Source organism: Ranitomeya imitator, chromosome 8 (genome assembly GCF_032444005.1).
Source record: "Ranitomeya imitator isolate aRanImi1 chromosome 8, aRanImi1.pri, whole genome shotgun sequence".
Lineage (NCBI taxonomy): Eukaryota > Metazoa > Chordata > Amphibia > Anura > Dendrobatidae > Ranitomeya > Ranitomeya imitator.
The window spans coordinates 143,553,879-143,572,760 of record NC_091289.1 but is presented as its reverse complement, the minus strand read 5'-3'; the positions used below and the strand labels follow the sequence as shown (position 1 = coordinate 143,572,760).

Sequence of the window (18,882 nt, the reverse complement as noted above, 5' to 3'; positions counted from 1 at the left end):
TAAGAAAGTTTCAGTAGTGGACAGTGGACTATGGATGGACCACTGGACTTCCATTCTTGCTACTGGCTGCTGCTAGTTGCCTTTTGCACAAGTCACTGGGAGCCCTGTGGTGGACGCAGGGGGGAGAAGCACTTATAATTGATGATGGGGAGCAGGCGATGTTTTTATTCACCATACTGTTATAACGGTGGATTTAGGATACAGACACTGAACACTGACATTATTCTGCTCTCCGACACAGACGGTGACAGATGCTGGGCGACAGGCTGCCATCCATCCGTAAATGAGGAGATGAATATATAATGTTTCTGGCCATCAGTAATCGTGGATATTTATGTGGCTGCAGTCTACATTTTTTTACATGGCGTTCTGTAGTCTGTGTATGTAGCAGTTGCCAAAAGCCATCAGGACGATCACATTAGGGGAATGGCATGGGCTATAATACAGATACCGAGCGCAATCTATACCATATGGTTATTACAGCTGTCCAGGAGAAACGCATGGAGAAGTCTAACGTACAGATTACAGAGGTTTCTCCAGGAAAGCGGCTCATGTAAATGACCTGGAGAGGTGCCCCCATAATACCAAGGAAAGAAGCCCCCCATGCACTTCCCTGTACGCGGCAGTGGAGCAGAAATCTCTGGGTATACGGCCCCGATGTATGCAGAGTCTAAAAATACATAAAACATTCAATGACTCGAGGCCCCGGGGGACAGCGCTGCAAATATGCTTAGTAACCGAGGGGTTTTCAGAAAGCCATCAAGAACTGGGGATTTTGCTGATCTTGACACTCACAATTAACCCTTCATTCACAACATACTACAGCAAAAGCACGTTAGTCTTAGAAGGGAACAAACCTTTCCACATGGAGCTGCGACTGGCCAGACAGCACTACCGCCGGCCATCCGGGACATCCTGAAGCTGCCAGTCATCAACAGACCATTAAAAAGGACTTACCCCCACAGCGGACATTTACCATCTGCATACAAGATAGGTCGTAGATATCCAATTGATGGGACCCCCTGCAAACACTAGAATGGGGGTCTTTCTATAGAGCCAGACAGGGGTTTTCTGGCATTTTAGAAGGTGGAAAGGATACAAAATGAGAATACTACGACCCTTTAAGCCCTGAAGACCAGTGATTTGTAGCCGCAGTGAGGTGGGCACATCATTGTAGATGGAGGGTAAGCAGAGATAAGAGTACCAGCGGAGTAGGGGAATAAATGGTGAGAATAGGTTTCTAAATACGGTATATTTCCTCCATAAGGATGATTCTTAGAATACTGGGGGAAAAAAAACCATGCACAAAAGACCAATACAACCCACTTTAAAATGGCAGAATATAGGACGTTCCATCTGGTGCCACAATACTAATTGATGGGAGTGCAGCTCATGAGACCCCAGATGACCTGAAGATTGTGGAGCCGTTTTCCTGCAGAGCAGCGCTCTCTATTCTACACCTGAACAGAGCAGTTCACTGCATGAGGAGAGGACAGGAGACCTGTGTGGTCCGGATAGGTAGAGAGTATTCAACGCACTGTTTACACATTGGTCGGCCCCTTGAGTTGGTCAGGCATTATTTAATTGTGCACATTGGTCAGGCAAGGTTTAACACCTATCTCTAATTTAATTAAACTGTACTAACCCTAATAGCCATCAGGTGAAGAGACCAAGACAGTTTGGCTTAAACTTCAGAAAAACTGAAAAAAAAATAAAAAATGGAAAAACGAATGCGTTTCAAATCCTGCTGTACCTACTTTTATCACTAAAAACAGAGCAAAAACTAACTGATGGCAATCTTTTTGCACTCATTGCTTTCTGTGGGTGAAAAAAAAAAAAAACGTTGAAAAAAAAAAAAGTTGAAATGCTGCAGTTTTCCAATTAAGTCAGCAAAAAAAAAAAAAAGTCTCAGAAGTTGAGGTATCAACTTTGGCTGCTACTGTAAAAAGCAGCTTTTAATTTAGATAACAATGCAGCAAAAAAAAAAAAACAATGTGTGAACATAGCCTTGTACTGGTAATTGGGGCTCTTGGTGACACTAATTGGGGAAGTGTTGGTGCACTGGACGTGGCTGGCAACCGTGTCTCAGAAGGGAGTGTGACTCTTGAGGTAAAGGTTGGGGAACCATTAGAATATGGGACGGGGCTCCGAGACATTATAAGCATCCACTGAGTGCCCCACAATACCAGTCAGTGTCCATAGAGCGTATGTGCTTATTACTCTCAGGGCGGCCACTTTCCCAGCCTTCATGTAGCAGACGGTCCTCGTCCTGGCGACATTCCACTGATTAATGCCCAGTAACCGTATTAAATGGTAGAAGCGATGAGCTCAGCACAATTCTATACAGAGGTCTATGCAAACACAATTAATCCCAGAATCTGTTTGGTGACCCCGCTCTCACTGACTTCCTTTGTATTGGGACTTTTATTCCATGTGGGTTTAGACTCGGGCCGAGGACAAGGAAGAAAAGCTGCCATGGTATTAAAACACGGTGACTGATCGTCTGCTCCAGGACTGTGGTTTGCGAAGAAGTCCATTCACACCAGCTCAATATAAAACCTTCTAGTAAAAGGGGATGTCCACTCACACTATTTATGGCTCAAATGTACCCAGAGAAAACACCTTCTGCCACATCCACAGTAAGGGTTCAAAAACACAAAATAGAGCATAATAGTCACAGAAAATTACAAAATATGAGAAATATACCTCAATAATTAAAAAAAATATAGTAACAATCAATTACACATATTAGAGCTTGAATATCAAAACCGAGCTATTTGAATACAGGGTGCAGATGCGCCAGTAAAAAGTGTCCCATCAAGGACATTAAATCTGAGAATGGATATTCAAAAAAAGAGTCTGAAAAGGACTCCTTTAAGAAATGTATATAAAAGTAAAGTGACAGTGCATCAGTCAATATTAAAGGGGGCAAAGCTCATAACTACCACAGAGTAGATATCCCAAACTTTAAATAGGTCAATGACCCAATAGTGAAACATGTACTAGAAGAGCAAATGTTCCCACTAGTTGCTCTTACCCATCTACGTGTCCACTGATGAAGACACGTGCCCCTACGCGCGTTTCGCTAATATTTGAATATCCATTCTCATTAATGTCCGGTATGGGACACTTTTTACTGGTGCATCTGCATCCTGTATTCAAATAGCTCTGTTTTGATATTCATGTTCTAATATGTGTAATTGATTGTTACTATATGTTTTTAATTATTAAAGCACAATTCTCATATTTTGTAATTTTCTTTGATTATTATGCTCCATTTTGCGTTTTTGAATGTCTATGGGGAGCTTCACAGGGTAGTGTCCCTAGAAATTTTGAGTGATCTTTGAAGGATTACCATGTTATGATGGTTTCTGGATCTGTGATTTCATACTTATCCAAAGTAAAGGTACCGTTACACTAAGCGACGCTGCAGCGATATAGACAACGAGCCGATCGCTGCAGCGTCGCTGTTTAGGTCGCTGTAGAGACGTCAAACACTGCAGCTCCAGAACGATGCAGGAGCGATCCAGTGACGTAACGGCGACTCACTTATCGTTCTCGCTCCATGTAAAAACATTGCTGGCATCATTGCTTTTGCTGTCAAACATGACGATACACGCCGACCTGACGACCAAATAAAGTTCTGGACTTCCAGCTACGACCAGCGATGTAACAGCGGGATCCAGATCGCTGCTGCGTGTCAAACACAACGAGATCGCGATCCAGGACGCTGCAACGTCACGGATCGTTGTCGTTCTCGTGGTAAAGTTGCTGAGTGTGACGGTACCTTTAGGGGTAGCACAGATCTACACCATCAGTGGGCAGTATGAAGGCCTATTATAAAACTAAGTGGCTTAGATTTGTTGGATAAAAGCAAATGTCCACTATCACAAAGCAAAAAAAAACATAATGGAAAGAGTTAAAATGACATGTAACCCAAAATGTCACACCAGTGATCACGTATGCAGACACTCTACACCCCATGCACTGGATCATAATGGAAACAATTTCTGTCCTGTGTGATGTCGGCTGGAAATAGCCCATAGCAAATAGTCCTAATGTTCACCCACGGCTGATGTGCCAAGACCCTCACACTGAGGCCGGGTCCACACCAGCGGGTGCAAAATACAGAAAATTCAGCCAATTTGTCATCCGTATTGTCAACCACATGTCCGTTTTTTTACTTCTGTATGGCATCTGGTTTTTATATGAATAATTTCATAAGACAAACGCAGTCTGTATTAATAAGGACAATGGACCTATAAAAAAGAAAACGTATTCCACACAGGTGGCAACCCACATGTGATCAGATTTTTGCACAATCATTGACCGACAATGGGCGAGTCTAATCAGAAATACACCTCAGAAGTAGTGAATGTGGCAATTGTTTTAGATGCAGAACATCGGTCCGGTTGTAAAAACGTTCTTGTGAACTAGAGAAGGTAATTGCATTGGTCAGTGTGATGTCTGTAGGCCAAGTGTGTTGCATTTGGACAACACGGACTGATTATATGCTTAGGAAAGGTCCCACTCATTAAAGCCAAAAGTGTAAACGTGGCCGTATTCAAGATACTCTCAATGGAGAGAATAAACCCGTAAATAGCCGACCATACCACGCTGAGGTTCTTGTGCCTACAGATGATCGCCATCTTATTAGAGATGTCGGAGATCTTGGTGGAGGGCGTTTTATGGTAAAGCAAGCAAAGCCATCACATAATAGACAAAAAGCTTAGGTACTGGAATATAACCAGTAGCCAACTACAGTACCAAACCGTATATTCTGCAACTAGAGAAATCTGCCTCCATGTTCTCTACTTAACGCAACAATTTTTATTTCCCCGAGACCCTACAGAGAATAACCCTTTGCCAAAAATGATACGATTTTACTGTAGCAAAACTCGCCATCACCAGATATTAACTGAGCAAATAGGAGAATATTAAATGCTGAGCTAAAAGTTTGTGTCTTTAGATGTAGGTTTTTCATTTCTTTCGAAAACTCCTCTTAAAACTCTAGATACGGCTTTTCTTTACGGAAGAAAAATGTAGGAAGAGAAAAAATGTAAAAGAAGCCTAAAGAAAAAAAAAGGAATGAAAATGGCCACAATGAAGAACACTCATTTATTTGTATCCAGTTACAGAAGTTATCTGGCTAAAGGGATAAGTCCGGAGAACGGTGTCAGTGTGCGCATACCACACTGTCAACACTCCTCTGTATTCACCATGCCAGTGGGTGATCACATGAATACAATTTTCATAGTTTTGGTCACATGCGGACTCAATTCTTACCAGTCTCAACTGAACATGGAGAGAAGCACAGGAGAGACGAGTCAACCAAAACGCTGGATATCACGTCAACACGCACTTGCACCGGGAACACAGAAGTATTGCATGCGGTGTGCGCACTCATCTTTCAGCAATCTGCAGTCGTAAGGTGGCGCAGTCTAACAACCACTTTAATACACAACCCCCTTGTCCGCTCTATTGACAGATTACAGGTACTAATGGAGTCTATGTACTCCATTGATGGCACCAATTTGTTCTGCTATGACCAAAATATCTCCCACTGGCAGGGGAAAAGCTTCAGGATGGCAATGGACAATGAGGCTCAATATATGCAGAAAATAATATTCATCCACTAAAGAAAAAATTATTGGCTAGAGCAGTTGGAGGTTTGGCTACATGCCATTAGCTGTACATTAACAAGGTTTTCCAGTCCAATAAAAGAGTTTACAAATAGCTTTGATATAAAATAATGAATGGCGTAATAGCTCACCATTAAAATGCCATTGCCATGCTTCCCTGTCATCTCACTGGTCTTTGAGGTCTTGACAAGTGACTTCATCATTGACATTAGTGGCCATTGTTTGGTAGCCCATCACTCTGTATCAGCAAGATGAAAGTAGCCACGGAGATGGCAGGGGACTGGCATGGTTAAAATCATCTCTTACACTGTTTTATACCATTGTCTGCCATTTGTGGGCTTGGAAACCCTCTACTTAGCATGGACAATGTAGGTGTGCCTTATAGGTCATTAGGAACCAGTGAGTCAGTCAGTTTTCTTGTTTGCATTTGATGATTCAAAATGAATATTTGCAATGGGATTTGTCCCCAGTAGTAGAAGCCAAGCAGATCAGGTATAGTGGGTGGACAGACGGACCGGCTGATCTCACACAAGGAGGTTCTCCTGAGTCCAAGTCACAAACAACGCACACATGGAGATATTCAGGTGACCACAGAGAGGCATTGTACGGTCACATACCCTCTTTACAGACAGTTTCCCCACTTGTGACAAATAGGAGTCTTACTTCTCCACTGCAAGAGTGTTTTTCAGGAAAGCCACTGAAGTAGCATTAGCCCAACCTTATGTTTTTTGTGAGGTGAAGCTCCGAATAGCTGACTGATCATAATTTCATAAACCCCTTCAAGCAGTGTCTAAGGCCTCTTTCACACTTCAGTCTTTCGGCGTCAGTCAAAAACCGCCATTTTCATGAAATGGCGGATCCGCCATTTTTTTTTGGCGGATCCGCTATTTTCCCATTGACTTGCATTAGAGACGGATTGTGGCGGATGGTCGTCCGTTCCATCCGCCATGCGACGGATCCGTTGATATTTGGCGGACGTTGTCTAGACATTGACGGACTTTGTAACGCTTTTTGGCGCCGCCGAAAAGACGGACCGCGGCGGATCCGTCGTGTCCGCCTTTTTTTAGAATGGGCGCCTATGGGCGACGGATCCGTCGCGATCCGCTTTTTGGCGGATCCGTCGCCTCAATCCGCTTTTTTTGATTGAGCATGCTCCAAAAAGTGGATACTTTGCCCAGACAACCCAAAAACTATATAAGGACAGGTCATTCCCAAATGTACCAGCCAGCAAGACAGACCCTTCAATGCAAGAGAGACCCAGCCAGACCCTGCCAGCAAGACCTTGCCAGCCAGCCAGAGAGGCCCTGCCAGCCAGAGAGGCCCTGCCAGCCAGAGACACACTGCCAGACCCTGCAAGCAAGACCTTGCCAGCCAGGCCCTGCCAGCCAGCCAGAGAGGCCCTGCCAGCCAGCCAGAGAGGCCGTGCCAGCCAGACCCTGCCTGAGACAGCCATGTGAGTACTGACATCCAGCGTGCATGTGTGTATGTGTGTGTGTGTGTGTGTGTGTGTGTGTGTGTGTGTGTGTGTGTGTGTGTGTGTGTGTGTGTGCATTTGTGTATGACGTACTGAGTACAGCAAGAGCTTTTAAAACCTGAATCCAACCTGAGGCCTGCCGTCGTCCTGCAACAGCCAGTGCCCTGCTACAGTCCAGATCCACCCCGAGGCCTGCCACTGTGAATATATCAAGCTCCAGCTGGAGGACTGATGGCCGTGTGTGTGTGTGTGTGTATTTTTGTACTGCTGTGTGCTTTTGTATGTATGTGTTCATGTGCCTGCACCTTATTATGCCTTCGTCAATATTACGCCTGTTCATGTGTTATGCTTGCGTTATGACTCTGCTTGCAGGTATGTTTGTGTGCATCTTGTTGGTTGCATGTGCATTTGTCAATGCCATATTGGTTAATGTTGATTTTTGATGTATTTACTAAAGGTACCGTCACACGCTGCAGCGATACCGACAACGATCCGGATCACTGCAGCGTCGCTGTTTGGTTGCTGGAGAGCTGTCACACAGACCGCTCTCCAGCGACCAACGATGCCGGTAACCAGAGTAAACATCGGGTTACTAACTGCAGAGCCGCGCTTAGTAACCCGATGTTTACCCTGGTTACCAGTGTAAAAGTAAAAAAAAAAAAAGGTAAATTCCGCTGTCTGTCCCCGTGCTCTGCTTCTCTGCATTGTGAGCGCCAGCCAGCCGTAAAGCAGAGCACAGCGGTGACGTCACCACTCTGCTTTCCGGCCGCTGTGCTCACACAGGGCAGAGAAGCAGAACGCCGGAGGACAGACAGAAGGTGGCTGTGTGTGCGTGCGTGTGCCTGCCTGCCCTGTTTATATGTTTTTCATACTATGCTGGTATTTTAACCCCTTAATCCCATATGACGTACTATCCCGTCCAGGTGACCTGGGACTTAATTCCCATGGACGGGATAGTACGTCATATGCGATCGGCCGCGCTCACGGGGGGAGCGCGGCCGATCGCGGCCGGGTGTCAGCTGCCTATCGCAGCTGACATCCGGCACTATGTGCCAGGAGCGGTCACGGACCGCTCCCGGCACATTAACCCCCGGCACACCGCGATCAAAGATGATCGCGGTGTGCCGGCGGTGCAGGGAAGCATCGCGCAGGGAGGGGGCTCCCTGCGGGCTTCCCTGAGACGATCGGTACACGGTGATGTGCTCACCGTGTACCGAGCGTCTTCTCCCTGCAGTCCCCGGATCCAAAATGGCCGCCGGGCTGCATCCGGGTCCTGCAGGGAGCACTTCCGGGTCAGGATCAGGCTGCAGCTGCAGCTCTAATCCTGCCCGGCTGTATGTCAGATCACCGATCTAACAGAGTGCTGTGCACACTGTCAGATCGGTGATCTGTGATGTCCCCCCCTGGGACAAAGTGAAAAAGTAAAAAAAAAAATTTCCACACTTGTAAAAAAAAAAAAAAAAAAAAAATCCTAAATAAAGCAGAAAAAAAAAAAATATTATTCCCATAAATACATTTCTTTACATAAAAAAAAAACAAAAAAAACAATAAAAGTACACATATTTAGTATCGCCGCGTCCGTAACGACCCGACCTATAAAACTGGCCCACTAGTTAACCCCTTCAGTGAACACCGTAAGAAAAAAAAAAAAAAAACGAGCCAAAAAACAACGCTTTATTATCATAACGCTGAACAAAAAGTGGAATAACACGCGATCAAAAAGACGGATATAAATAACCATGGTACCTCTGAAAACGTCATCTTGTCCCGCAAAAAACGAGCCGCCATATAGCATCATAACCAAAAAAATAAAAAAGTTATAGTCCTGAGAATAAAGCGATGCCAAAATAATTATTTTTTCTATAAAATAGCTTTTATCGTATAAAAGCGCCAAAACATAAAAAAATGATATAAATGAGGTATCGCTGTAATCGTACTGACCCGAAGAATAAAACTGCTTCATCAATTTTACCAAACGCGGAACGGTATAAACGCCTCCCCCAAAAGAAATTCATGAATAGCTGGTTTTTGGTCATTCTGCCTCACAAAAAATCGGAATAAAAAGCGATCAAAAACTGTCACATGTCCGAAAATGTAACCGATAAAAACGTCAACTCGTCCCGCAAAAAACAAGACCTCACATGACTCTGTGGACCAAAATATGGAAAAATTATAGGTCTCAAAATGTGGAGACGCAAAAACTTTTTTGCTATAAAAAGCGTCTTTTAGTGTGTGACGGCTGCCAATCATAAAAATCCGATATGAAAAACTCGCTATAAAAGTAAATCAAACCCCCCTTCATCACCCCCTTAGTTAGGCTAGGTTCACATTGCGTTAATGGGTTAACGCTAACGGACAGCGTTGCACGGCGAAAATGTCACAATTAACGCCGTGCAACGGGTCCGTTAGCACAACCATTGACAGCAATGTGATTTTCGGGTGTAGCGCATCGCTAGAGCGTGCCATTTTCGGCTCGCGCTAGCAAGGTGCCGTTCTTTTGTGGCGCGCCTCAGACGCTGCTTGCAGCGTCCGCGGCGCGCCCGAGGTCCGATCCCCGATCTTCCAGAGCGGGGACGTTAACGCGACCACTAAACACGACACCTAAAAAGACATTGTGTTAGCGCAATCCGCTAGTGCTAAACGGATTTCCCTAATGCAATGTGAACCTAGCCTTAGGGAAAAATAATAAAATTAAAAAAAATGTATTTATTTCCATTTTCCCATTAGGGTTAGGGTTAGGGCTAGGGTTAGGGCTAGGGTTAGGGTTAGGGTTTGTATTACATTTACGGTTGGGATTAGGGTTGGGATTAGAATTAGGGGTGTGTCAGGGTTAGGTGTGTGGTTAGGGTTACAGTTGGGATTAGGGTTAGGGGTGCGTTTGGATTAGGGTTTCAGTTATAATTGGGGGTTTCCACTGTTTAGACACATCAGGGGCTCTCCAAACGCGACATGGCGTCCGATCTCAATTCCAGCCAATTCTGCATTGAAAAAGTAAAACAGTGCTCCTTCACTTCCGAGCTCTCCCGTGCGCCCAAACAGGGGTTTACCCCAACATATGGGGTATCATCGTACTCGAGACAAATTGGACAACAACTTTTTGGGTCCAAGTTCTCTTGTTATCCTTGGGAAAATAAAAATTTGGGGGGCTAAAAATCATTTTTGTGGGAAAAAAAAGGATTTTTTATTTTCACGGCTCTGCGTTGTAAACTGTAGTGAAACACTTGGGGGTTCAAAGTTTTCACAACACATCTAGATAAGTTCCATGGGAGGTCTAGTTTCAATATGGGGTCACTTGTGGGTGGTTTCTACTGTTTGGGTACATCAGGGGCTCTGCAAATGCAACGTGACGCCTGCAGACCAATCCATCTAAGTCTGCATTCCAAATGGCGCTCCTTCCCTTCCGAGCTCTGCCATGCGCCCAAACAGTGGTTCCCCCCCACATACGGGGTATCAGCGTACTCAGGACAAATTGAACAACAACTTTTGGGGTCCAATTTATTCTGTTACCCTTGTAAAAATACAAAGCTGGGGGCTAAAAAATCATTTTTGTGAAAAAAAAAAAGAATTTTTATTTTCACGGCTCTGCGTTATAAACTGTAGTGAAACACTTAGGGGTTCAAAGTTCTCACAACACATCTAGATAAGTTCCTTGGGAGGTCTAGTTTCTAATATGGGGTCACTTGTGGGGGGTTTGTACTGTTTGGGTACATCAGGGGCTCTGCAAATGCAACGTGACTCCTGCAGACCAATCCATCTAAGTCTGCATTCCAAATGGCGCTCCTTCCCTTCCGAGCTCTGCCATGCGCCCAAACAGTGGTTCCCCCCCACATATGGGGTATCAGCGTACTCAGGACAAATTGGACATCAACTTTTGGGGTCCAATTTATTATGTTACCCTTGTGAAAATACAAAACTGGGGGCTAAAAAATAATTTTTGCGAAAAAAAAAACAAAAATTATTTTAACGGCTCTGCGTTATAAACTGTAGTGAAACATTTGGGGGTTCAAAGCTCTCAAAACACATCTAGATAAGTTCCTTATGGGGTCTAGTTTCCAAAATGGTGTCACTTGTGGGGGGTTTTAATGTTTAGGCACATCAGGGGCTCTCCAAACCAACATGGCGTCCCAACTTAATTCCAGTCAATTTTGCATTGAAAAGTCAAATGGCGCTCCTTCCCTTCCGAGCTCTGCTATGCACCCAAAAAGTGGTTTACCCCCACATATGGGGTATCGTCGCACTCAGGACAAATTGCACAACAACTTTTGAGGTCTAATTTCTTCTCTTACCCTTGGGAAAATAAAAAATTGGGGGCGAAAAGATCATTTTTGTGAAAAAATAAGATTTTTTATTTTTACGGCTCTGCATTATAAACTTCTGTGAAGCACTTGTTGGGTCAAAGTGCTCACCACACATCTAGATAAGTTCCTTAAGGGGTCTACTTTTCAAAATGGTGTCACTTGTGAGGGGTTCCAATGTTTAGGCACATCAGGGGCTCTCCAAACGCAACATGGCGTCCCATCTCAATTCCAGTCAATTTTGCATTGAAAAGTCAAATGGCGCTCCTTCCCTTCCGAGCTCTGCCATACGCCCAAACAATGGTTTACACCCATATATGGGGTATCAGCGTACTCAGGACAAATTGGCCAACAATTTTTGAGGTCCAATTTCTTCTCTTACTCTTGGGAAAATAAAAAATTGGGGGCGAAAAGATAATTTTTGTGAAAAAATATGATTTTTTATTTTTACGGCTCTGCATTATAAACTTCTGTGAAGCAATTGGTGGGTCAAAGTGGTCACCACACATCTAGATAAGTTCCTTAGGGTGTCTACTTTCCAAAATGGTGTCACTTGTGGGGGGGTTTCAATGTTTAGGCACATCAGTGGCTCTCCAAACGCAACATGGTGTCCCATCTCAATTCCTGTCAATTTTGCATTTAAAAGTCAAATGGCGCTCCTTCCCTTCCGAGCTCTGCCATGCGCCCAAACAGTGGTTTACTCCCACATATGGGCTATCAGCGTACTCAGTACAGATTGTACAACAATGTTTGGCATCCATTTTATCCTGTTACCCTTGGTAAAATAAAACAAATTGGAGCTGAAATAAATTTTGTGTGAAAAAAAGTTAAATATTCATTCTTATTTAAACATTCCAAAAATTCCTGTGAAACCCCTGAAGGGTTAATAAACTTCTTGAATGTGGTTTTGAGCACCTTGAGGGGTGCAGTTTTTAGAATGGTCTCACACTTGGGTATTTTCTATCATATAGACCCCTCAAAATGACATCAAATGAGATGTGGTCCCTAAAAAAAAATGGTGTTGTAAAAATGAGAAATTGCTGGTCAACTTTTAACCCTTATAACTCCCTAACAAAAAAAAATTTTGGTTCCAAAATTGTGCTGATGTAAAGTAGACATGTGGGAAATGTTACTTATTAAGTATTTTGCGTGAGATATCTCTGTGATTTAAGGGCATAAAAATTTAAAGTTGGAAAATTGCGAAACTTTCTAAATTTTCGCCAAATTTCCGTTTTTTTCACAAATAAACGCAAGTTATATCGAATAAATGTTACTACTAAAATGAAGTACAATATGTCACGAGAAAACAATGTCAGAATCGCCAAGATCCGTTGAAGCGTTCCAGAGTTATAACCTCATAAAGGGACAGTGGTCAGAATTGTAAAAATTGGCCCGGTCATTAACGTGCAAACCACCCTCGGGGCTTAAGGGGTTAAATAGCTGTGGTGTAAAATTTGTTTTGTGTGTGTGTATAAATGATGTGTGATGTGTTCTGCATCTTTGTGGTTTTCCATAATGTACTTGTATTTCAAATAAAGAGCAGTGTAGCTCCTACTGTACCCTAAAAAAAGAAAATTTAAAAAAATATAGTAATAAAAATTTCACAAAACTGTCAGTAGTCTCATTTCAAGATAAATGTAATATTGGGTAAACATGCAGTAAAGGTTATATATACAAATGTGTAATGCAAATCTTTGCTATAGAATATGTTATCTGGTTTTAGAAAATACAAACTGTAGGGTAATCATAATTAACAATTTTGGGGATTGGTATTTTAATTTCGAATGAGGAACATTTTTTATAAGGTTAAACTTTGTTTAGGTGGGTTTTACCAGCATGCGCATTGCGCATATCAAGTTCTAAGTAGTTTTGGTGTTGTTTTAAAGGGATTTTTTGGGGGTTTTTTTTGTGGGGAAACAGGAGGTAGAGGGTTTGGCAGCTTGTGCATCAAGTTTGACGGTAGAATTTTTTTTTTCTTTTGTGGTGGGGGAAATCAAAAATAAGTTGGCACTGTAGGTACTGTAGTAGGTACTGACCCAAGACGTACACAAGCAGGCTCCCCATTTTTTTTTAAAAGTTGTAAGTGTAAAGTCCTGAAAGCTGCATCTATCCTTTTGTATAGTAGCTTAGAACTCTCTTTATGCTTGCAGATTCTAGGGACCAAGAGGACCCAAGCAAGGGACCGACCGACCCAAGCTATACGCAAGCCCCAAGTTTTGGAAACAGATGTAAGTGTAAAGTCCTGAAAGCTGCATCTATCTATCTATCTATCTATCCTTTTGTATAGTAGCTTAGAACTCCCTTTATGCTTACAGATTCTAGGGACCAAGAGGACCCAAGCAAGGGACCGACCAACCCAAGATAGACGCAAGATCATAATGTCTTCTTCTGAGAGCCCCCCAGCACATCATCAGCAAACTGAGGTGTTAATTTTTTTTCTTCATAAATTTTTTATTTTGGTGCAACAATGGCAATTGTATTTTAAGCCTTTATGTGTTTATTCTGTATTCACAGGAATATGAAGCAGAGGGGCTAACAGAAGGAGACGGACAGGGTGGAGAAATACAAGGAGCGGGAGCGCATAGTGTAAGTTTTGAACAGACCGATCCTCACATACAATGCACTACACCCAACACAAACATTCAGCACAGCACACAATACATATGCCTCGATCAAAGAACATTATTAATTTAATTTTTTTTTTTAAAATTAGTCTTCACAATCCGGGGCTCGACGTAGAGTTCCTCAAAGCACCTCCCATAGTCGTCGGAATGATAATCGCGGCGGTCGCCGAAGAGTAAGTTCCTTTTTTGGTTTGGTGTTTAGTAAAATGTAAAATTCATGTGTTGTAATCTTTCCCTTTTTATTCTTATCTTTTTGTTAGGCTTCACAGCGTGCTCCCGAACAAGATGATGAAGAGGAGGGCATCGATGTGAACACCCTCATCGAAGCAGTACAAAGTCGGGAGCCGCTGTGGAACATGTCGGACCGCCGCCATGCTGACCAGTTAATCACCCGACGGCTATGGGAGGAAGTGTGCAGTGCTGTTATGGATAACTGGGAGGAACTCGATGCTGGGGCCCAGGATCTAGCGCGTAAGTATTCACACTTCATAACCTTATGTTAGGCATGATTTAATGTGGTGTATAGTAACCAATTTTTGCTTTCTCTTTCCAGGTAACAGGATTATCGTGCGGTGGCGGTCACTCAGGGATCGCTTCAAGAGGGAGTTTAATAAGGAGATGCAGGCCCCGAGTGGATCTAGAGGACGCAGGAGCAGATACAAACATGCCAGAGCCCTGTCGTTCCTCCGGTCGACGCTGCTGAGCAGAAGGTAAATATTCAACACCACATATTTTCAGTCAAACTGTAAAAATGTGTAACCTTCAATTTTTTTTGCAGCAAGGGCAATTGTAATATCCAGATACTAATTTTTTTTTTCTTCTTTAAACAGCACTTTCTGCAGCACTCGGGAGCCTGCATCAGAGTTGCACCCCTCTGGAGCGATCCCTCAAGAGTCCGCCACCGGGGACCACGTCGACCCCTCTGTTTCTGCACCTTCCCTTTCGTTTGATCCCTCAGCCTCATCCACCAGCGCTGGAGCAGCAGGGCGGACTTCGTCACTTGAAGCTGCAGGTGATGAGTTAGAGTTCCCTTTACCCCACCCCTCTGCCACTGCCGCAACATCTAGACCACCTTTGTGGTCAGGACGGCAGCGCCAGAGAGGTCAGGAAAGGAGCTATGCGCCTGACTTTTTGCAGCTGAATGCATCCTTTCACAGTGCCATCAAGCTTTTGAGTGAGCAAACGTCTGCTGGGTACAATATGCTTAACAAAAGCATACTTGAACTCAGCAGTCGTCTTGATAGGATGCAATCAGATGCAAATCAGTCACCAAGGCACTGTTTTTTTCAGTCAGTCCTCAGGCACATGGAAAATCTAACTCCTGACCTGCAGATGCATGTGATGCAAGGCTGCCACACTGCTCTAGCGCAGGCGATGTCCCATGCCCCTCCACCTACCCTTCATGTGTCAACACCTTTCCCCTCTCAATCCACCGTCTATCCTCCCGTCCGTCCTCCTCCTGTCCGTCCTCCTCCCGTCCATTCTACTCCTTCGTCATTTGTTCCTTCCCCCCTTAGTCTTTCCCAGTTTTTACCGTCCCCCTTCCATTCTTCCCCTTTAACTTCTCCGTTCCCAATCCCACCAACACCTTCATACCTCCCACACACCACATCTGCACCTCAACTCTCTACACAACCTCATGTTTTCACCACCCATTCTACTTCTGTTCCTCCCCGTGATGTCCTGTCCCCCACTCTCGACGTGGTCCGCCCTGTCAGCCCCTCCGCTACTATCTCCACCCCAAACTATAAGAATCTGTAAATAAATAAACAGTTTTTTGGTTTAAAAACAATTTTATTGTCTTTCTCTTTTTTTTTTTTTGTAAAGTTTTTAAATCACCAAGGTTATGGCAATAGTAACAATAACAGTGTTTAAAGGGTACCGTTGCAAAACATACAATGCTGCATTAAAGTACAAAGATTTTGTAAGCAAACAAAAAATGGTATTTTTACAAGTGTAAAAAGAAAAAATTTTTTACACCATTTCATACTGCCAGTCAACTGATCCTGCAGGAGACATGAAGTAGTCTGCAAAACTGTCCCGCATTCTGGAGACTGCTACTGGACTGCGAAAAGTGGGGTTTTGGTAATCCCGTAAGGTGCTTTCAGAAACATTATCCTCCAGGGAAACTTGTTCTTTTGATAAAACAAAATTGTGCAGGACAACGCACGCTTTGACCACATCATCGACAGTTTCAGTCTGCAGTTTAATTGCAGTTAGCAGGACTCTCCATTTGGCAGTTAAGATGCCAAAAGCACATTCCACTACTCTTCGTGCTCTGGTTAAGCGGTAATTGTAAATTTTTTTCCTCTGGGTCAGTCCACTACTTTCAAAGGGTTTCAGCAAGTGTGGGGAAAGCTGGAAGGCATCATCTCCAACACAAACAAATGGTAATGGTGGACTAGTGGTTCCAGGGAGAGGTCTAGGGGGCGGAAAATCAAATGTCTCCATATAAACGGCGCCCCATTGGTGAATTTTTAAAGATTTGTGAATCATTTGCGCGTCCATACGCACCGATATCAACAGCGATGAACTTGCATTGTGCATCGGCTATGGCCATCAACACAATAGAGAAGTACTTCTTATAGTTATAAAACTGTGATCCAGAGCCTGAAGGTTTGACGATCCGTATGTGCTTTCCATCAACTGCTCCAACACAATTTGGAAACTGGCAAATTTGATGAAAATTTTGGGCGATCTCCAGCCACCTCTCCTGTGATGGCTCTGGGATGTATTCCACTTGTAGGCACTCCCACAATGCCCGGCAGGTATCTCTGATGATCCCCGAGATGGTGGATATCCCAAGTCGATACTGAAAATGGAGGGATGAGAACGACTCCAGTTGCAAGGAATCTGTTAACAAAACGAAAAGACAATAATTAATAAAAAAATTCAAAAAACAACATTACAGTTATAAGTCTGATGAATGAGAATCATTTACAAAAAAAAAAATTACTTACCGAATAGTCACCATGAGACGCTCTGCTGGTGATATTGAGAATCGCATCTGGGTGTCTCGTCTACGTATACAGTCTTCCACATAGCCCAATAAAAACTCGAAATTTTCAGCTCTCATCCTCACATAATTGAAGAACTTTTGAGGGTTTTCCTTTAGTTCCATGTAAAGCGTGGAATAAACACCACGGGTCATACGTTGTGCTGTGATGGGATGGATCCACAGCCTTCTCTTCCGCCGCTGCCGTAGGATGCGCAGTCTTTGTTCCTCCCTCTCTCGAACGCTGACTGCAAACTGATTTGCCTCAAAAGTAAAATCCGCATAGATCTTTGCAATGTTCGCCAGGACTCCTTCCATTTCTGCCACTTTCTCTACAACCTTTCAAAGATGTGGTGTAAATACACGCTATATATAGTTTTGCAGTAGTATCCAGTAGCCAATCACATTGAAATCCTCCCCTTTTAAAAAACGGATCCGTCAAAAAACGGTTACAACGGATGTAAAAACGGTCGCAACGGTTCTAACGGATCCGTTTTTTAAACGGATCGGGGCAGCTGATCCGTCAAAAAAACGGATCCGTTAGAACCGTTTTTCCACCAAATTTGACGGATCCGTCGATCCGCCACGATGTCGGACCTAACTGACGCCACACAACTGAAGTGTGAAAGAAGCTTAAGAAAGCAAAAGTATGTTGCTTTCAAGCAGGGCAAGAACAGATGCTGCCATTCACCAACACACACACACACGTACGTTCCCCATTATCACACAACTGCCCAATAATCAGGGGTGAAAAATGAAAGGAATTTGCACACTTTCTTAATTGATAGTAGTCCAGGATCACTGTTATCACTGCTAGGTCCCCTGTGATCTGAAGACTCCACTTCCCATAGTTGAATGCAATGCACCATTATTTAATGTCAGCTCCCATTAAGGCTGATATGGCCCCCGCTTCTACAGCCAGAGGTCTGAATGAGGTCATCAACAAACAGGGCGATTACATCTGGCACCTTCTGTATGATGAGCCCTACTGGACCCCTCTATTCTGGCTTCAAGAGCTTCCCCCCTCCTAAAATAGTGACGCTACACTGATGAACTGATCTTAGGGTAGTGGAGCGCCTTGGTCTTTTTCATGGTTGGCATTTTAGGAGAGAGAGCAAGTAGCCAAAATAAGGAATGAACGTTGGCAGGAGTCGATCGGTGGGGTGGTCAACATTAGGAGTGTTCATTATACAGGGGTTGGACCAAATAATGGAAACACCTGGAGACATCAACAAAACTTAGTTTAATCTGGTGTACAGTCATGGACAAAAATTTTGAGAATGAGACAAATATTAATTTTTCCAAAGTCTACTGCTTCATTTTTTCTAATGGCAATTTGCATATACTCCTGAATGTCAGAGTGATCAGCTTAACAGCAATTACTGTACTTGCAAAGTCAATATTTTCCCAGAAAATGAACTTTAACCCCCAAAACACATTTCAACATCATTGCAGTCCAGCCTTAAAAGGAGCAGCTAACATCGTTTTAGTGATTGATCCATTAACACAGGTGTGGGTGTTGATGAGGACAGGGCTGGCGATCAGTCATGATTAAGTAAGAATGACATCAGTGGACACTTTAAAGGAGGCTGGTGCTTGGTATCATTGTTTCTATTCAGTTGACAATGGTTATCTCTAAAGAAACACGTGCAGCCATCATTGCACTGCACAAAAATGGCCTAACAGGGAAGAGTATCGCAGCTACAAAGATTGCACCTCAGTCAACAATCTATCGCATCATGAAGAACTTCAAAGAGAGAGCTTCCATTGTTGTCAAAAAGGCTCCAGGGCGCCCAAGAAAGACCAGCAAGCGCCAGGACGGTACCTTAAAACTGTTCCAGCTGCGGGATCG

General features: G+C 43.6%; 1 protein-coding gene and 1 long non-coding RNA gene across 5 annotated transcripts in view; one reads left to right on the top strand and one right to left on the bottom strand.

The window, feature by feature from the left end:
- SUCO (SUN domain containing ossification factor) overlaps window positions 1-18,882 on the bottom strand; it is a 115,051-nt gene that overhangs the window by 73,304 nt on the left and 22,865 nt on the right. The gene's annotated exons all lie outside the window — the stretch shown is intronic.
- On the top strand, window positions 13,024-13,997 carry LOC138647355 (uncharacterized). The gene is made up of 3 exons (XR_011314949.1): window positions 13,024-13,639; window positions 13,727-13,834; window positions 13,926-13,997. It is a non-coding gene; the product is annotated as an uncharacterized lncRNA (long non-coding RNA).